The sequence below is a fragment of the Oncorhynchus kisutch genome, linkage group LG8 (genome assembly GCF_002021735.2).
Source record: "Oncorhynchus kisutch isolate 150728-3 linkage group LG8, Okis_V2, whole genome shotgun sequence".
In the NCBI taxonomy this organism is placed as follows: domain Eukaryota; kingdom Metazoa; phylum Chordata; class Actinopteri; order Salmoniformes; family Salmonidae; genus Oncorhynchus; species Oncorhynchus kisutch.
Genome location: NC_034181.2, coordinates 31765579 through 31771113, shown reverse-complemented (window position 1 = coordinate 31771113; position 5535 = coordinate 31765579).

Below are 5535 nucleotides of genomic sequence, written 5' to 3'. Positions count from 1 at the left end.
TGGCAGCAATGACGGGTCAGGTTTTCTGGTAAGTCTCTAAGAACGTTCTTACCAAGAAGACAGAGAATGTTCCTGAGGGGCCGAGTTACAGTTTAGACTTAAATCTGCATATAACATTTGCCCATTATTCTTTTCAAAATTTTTCAAGCTCTGTCAAATTGATTGTTGATCATTACTAAACAACCATTTTCAGGTCTTGCCATAGATTTATATGCAGATTTAAGTCTAAACTGTAACTCGGCCCCTCAGGAACATTCTCTGTCTTCTTGGTAAGCAACTTCAGCCTAGATTTGGCTTTGTGTTTTAGGTTATTGTCCTGCTGAAAGGTGAAATCATCTCCCACTGTCTGGTGGAAAGCAGGCTGAACTAGGTTTTTGCCTGTGCTTAGCTCAATTTAGGTGACGTTTTAATCCTAAAAAATTATGTTTTCTCCCATCACAGCCCAAAATAAGACTTTGAAATTCAGGACAATTATTTGCTTTTCCAATTTTTTGCAGTATTACTTTAGAGCCTTGTTGCAAAAAGGATGCATGTTCTGAAATATGTTTTATTCTGTACAGGCTTCCTTCTTTTCACTCTGTCATTTAGGTTAGTATTAGTATTGTGTAGTAACTACAATGTTGTTGATCCATCCTCTGTTTTCTCCTATCACAGCTGTTTTAAAGTCACCATTGGTCTCATGGTGAAATCACTGAGTAGTTTCCTTCCTCTCCGGCAACTGAGTTAGGAAGGACGCCTGTATCTTTGTAGTGACTGGACGTTTTGATACATCATCCAAAGTGTAATTAATAACTCCCACATGCTCAAAGGGATATTCATTGTCTGCTTTTTTTTTACCCATATTCCAATAGGTGCCCTTCTTTGCGAGGCATTGGAAAACCTCCCTGGTCTTTGTAGTAAAATCTGTGTTTGAAATTCACTGCTCGACTGAGGGACCTTACAGATAATTGAATGAGTGGGGTACAGAAATGAGGTAGTCATTCAAAAATCATGATAAACATTGTTATTGCACACAGAGTGAGTCCATGCAACTAATTATGTGATTTGTTAAGCAAATTTTTACTCCTGAACTTATTTAGGCTTGCCATAACAAAGGGGTTGAATACTTATTGACTCAAGACAAATCAACTTTTCATTTGTTATTCATTTGTAAAAATCTCTAAAAACACAATTCCACTTTTACATTATTTGTGTGTAGGCCAGTGACCAAAAAAATCGTAATTGAATCAATTTCAATCAATTTTTTATTCAGGCTGTAACACAACACAATCTGGAAAAGTCAAGAGGTGTGAATACTTTCTGAGGGCACTGTATATGGCTTTAGCAGAGTTATACAGTGCCTTGCAAAAGTATTCATCATCGTTTTCCCTTTTTTATTGCATTACAACCTGTAATTTAATTACATTTGTATTTTTATTTCATGTAATGGACATACAGTAAACAAAATAGTCTAAATTGGTGAAGTGAAATGAAAAAAATGACTTGCTTCAAAAAATTCAAATACATTTAAAATGCAAGTGGTGCATGCATGTGTATCACCCCCTTTGCTATGAAGCCCCTAAATAAGATCTGGTGAAACCAATTACATAATTAGTTCATTAGAGTACACCTGTGTACAATGTAAGTGTCACATGATCTGTCACATGATCTCAGTATATAAACACCTGTTCTGAAGGGCCCCAGAGTCTAAAACACCACTAAGCAAGGGGCACCACCAAGCAAGCAGCACCATGAAGACCAAGGAGCTCTGCAAACAGGTTAGGGACAAAGTTGTGGAGAAGTACAGATCAGGGTTGGGTTATAAAAAAATATCAGAAACTTTGAACATCCCACGGAGTACCATTAAATCCATTATTAAAAATGGAAAGAATATGGCACCACAATAAACCTGCCAAGAGACGGCTGCCCACCAAAACTCACAGACCAGGCAAGGAGGACATTATTCAGAGAGGCAACAAAGAGACCAAAGATAACCCTGAAGGAGCTGCAAAGCTCCACAGCAGAAGATTGGAGTATCTGTCCATAGGACCACTTTAAGCCGTACACTCCACAGAGCTGGGATTTACAGAATAGTGGCCAGAAAAAAGCCATTACTTAAAGAAAAAAATAAGCAAACACGTTTGGTGTTCGCCAGAAGGCATGTGGGAGACTCCCCAAACATATGAAAGAAGGTACTCTGGTCAGATGTAGCTTTTTGGCATCAAGGAAAATGCTATGTCTGGCACAAATCCGACACCTCTCATCAGCCCGAGAACTCCATCCCCACAGTGAAATACCACATGCCGTGGGGATGTTTTTCATCGACAGGGACTTTGAAACTGGTCAGAATTTGTTGGAATGATGGATGGGGCTAAATACAGGGAGATTCTTGAGGGAAACCTGTTTCAGTCTTCCAGAGATTTGAGACTCGGATGGAGGTTCACCTTCCAGCAGGACAATGACCCTAAACATACTGCTAAAGCAACACTCGAGTGTCACGTTTTATCAAGGTGGGTGGAATCAGGCGCAGAGAGCAGGTTTCAGTGATTCGACAGTTTATTCTCCGGCGCACAAAAAACACGGTCAACCCAACACACAGGGTGAATAATCCAACACAGGATCAAAATAGACCGGAGAATAAAACACAAGTACTACACCAAATGACATGAATACAAAAACAATCCCGCACAAAACAAGGGCGGGACAACCTACTACATATAAGGACGTTAATTAAACTCAAATTCACACAGGTGAAACTAATAAGACAAAACCAACAGACAAACGAAAAAGGGATCGGTAGTAGCTAGTAGGACGGTGACGACGACCGCCGAGCACCGCCCGAACAGGCAGGAGAGCCAACTTCGGCGGAAGTCGTGACATCGAGTGGTTTAAATGTGTTGGAATGAGCTAGACCTCAATCCAATTGAGAATCTGTGGTAGATTGCTGTGCACCAGATTGCTGTAAAGATTGCTGTACACCAGTGGAACCCATCCAACTTGAAGGAGCTGAAGCAGTTTTGCCTTGAAGAATGGGCAAAAATCCCAGTGGCTAGATGTGCCAAGCTTATAGAGACATACCCCAAGAGACTTGCAGCTGTAATTGCTGCAAAAGGTGGCTCTACAAACTGTTGACTTTAGGGGGGTGAATACTTTCGCAAGCCACTGTACTCAAAGTTTAAAGCCAGCTCTATATAATATAGAATTTACACTGTAATATCCTTTATTTACATGCTTGTAACATTTTATAAAATAGTAGGGCACCTTACTCAACATTGTTCTATTCAAATTATTCTTAATTTGTAATTATGTAACATTTCAGTTACTTTTAGTTTGTTTTGTTGGGATTGCCATAGTGGTACAAATCTAAAATCCATCCAGTAAATATTCACACATTTGGAAGCCCTGTCAACCAAGCATGGAGGACTAGATTCAACAAAATGATAAATTGATTTACAAAACTGTAATTACTCTTGATGAAAATTGCCTTTATTCATTTTGTCGTACATTGTCACTGTATGTTGTTTACACATTGAAAGTAATTATACAGCACAACAGAATAGATTGAGAATACACAAAAGAGTTATTAAAGAAAAGAAACATCCTCATTTTATAATCCTTTAGACACCCTGAAAAGCAAGTGACAGTTTTATACCGTTTCAAATATTTAATATTTAGTTTGGAATAAAATAGATTTCTGCATTCTCAATTACAATAACAAGAAGACTATGGATACATATTAATTATTTAGTTTGTGTTGGAGCATAAACAGTTCTACGTTATGCAACATGAGCTGCATTCAATAACATAGAGCCACTTTCATATTCAGTTGTTGCCAGATGTCCCACATTAGTTGTCAGTGGTCAATGACAACCAGAACATTATAGCTAGAAATAGGAAACAAAATGCCTTTTGTAAATGAAAAGTAGAGGAATGTACTTATTACTGAGCCAACCATTTTACATGATGAATAAACCGTCCACTTTTCAACATACTCCCTTAAATCTGTGGTATTTTGTATCTTGGAAATGTGAGTTTAAAACAGTTGGAGAAAGTCATGTGAAGTTGTTTATCAGAAAGTGGCAGCCCTTACATTCTTCCCCTTCTCTTGTCCTAGCAGGACTTGGGAGACTACAATCTCCATGGACCCTCCCTCTCTGCCAAACTATAGTGCCTTTGGCAGACTAAGCATACCCTCTTGGATTATGGGGTCCACCATTTCAGCTGAAATACTGTAGCTGGAGGCAGTGTGTATGTGTGTGTGTGTGTGTGTGTGTGTGTGTGTGTGTGTGTGTGTGTGTGTGTGTGTGTGTGTGTGTGTGTGTGTGTGTGTGTGTGTGTGTGTGTGTGTGTGTGAATGCATGTTTGTGTTGTTTTTGTGTTTATTTTGATGTGTGTAGAAATAGAAGAAGAGAAAGCTAAACATTGGTAACTAATTTCAAGGCAGAGCTTTTTTTGTCAGAGGTCATCATGTCTTGTGAACATATTGCATACTGTATGTTTATGATGGTTGAACGTTGAAATACTGTTCTTACACAAAACGTGATGGAACATAAAATGCATGAACAATAGTAAGGTTCTTGCAATTTTGTTCACTGCCATCTTTGATGATTTAATAAATAAATATTGATGAAGTTGTGCGAGGTAAACATTTTTAGAGGGCAAATAGACTAGAGGTCTGTAAGATATAACCATCCTGAATAGATGCAGAACCAGGCCAGTGAAGTGAAAAACTATCCATAGAGGAGAATGGTATGTCTTTTAAGATTTGGGACATTAACTTATTCCAAATTACCACAACTTTCCAATTTCTGTCCTTCGTGACTTGCCTGGGGAGGATAAGGCTTGGCACATATTCTGGGTAAAGCTCAGAGTAATCTCATCTGATGAGATAAAAACAACTCAATCGATGTCCATGCAGTCCTTAAAACACAAAGGAAGCAATTTATTGGCAAAGATAAACACTATTTGTATTTTAGCCCCTTATTCATTGTACCTTCTCCTATCTTGTTAAATTCTCCTGGCATAGCTGAATACATAGGTGCAATGAGATTCTACTTCAAAATACATCAATCAACAACAAGCATTACATGTTGCGAAATAGTTTGTATCGTTCAGAAGAAGCCTAAACTCTCCTTCTCCTCTACATACCCTGCCTTCACCCTCTTTCCTCTACTCACCCCCTCCTCTTCCTTATCCTCAATCAGGAGCATCAGGGAGAGGGAACAATAGACTTAAATCATTTAAAGAGAACCCCTTAGAATGAAGGGGAGAACGTGTTAGGAGGAGTTAAGACATCAATATCAGGTCTGATATTTTAGTGGCTGTGGAGGAGGAACGACTTCATTTCCCACTTCCCCTCTGCATTGTGGCAGGGAATGCCACTCTAAAGCTTATGATCAGTCCTCAAATCAGATCCAGTGACCTTTATGAAAAGACTTGAATAGGTACACATGATGACTGATACTGAAGTACACATACTTTGTGATTGTGAAAGCCAACTGGATATCAACATGATCAGGATTAGTGTGTCTAGGGCAGTGACTAGTAATCCACCAT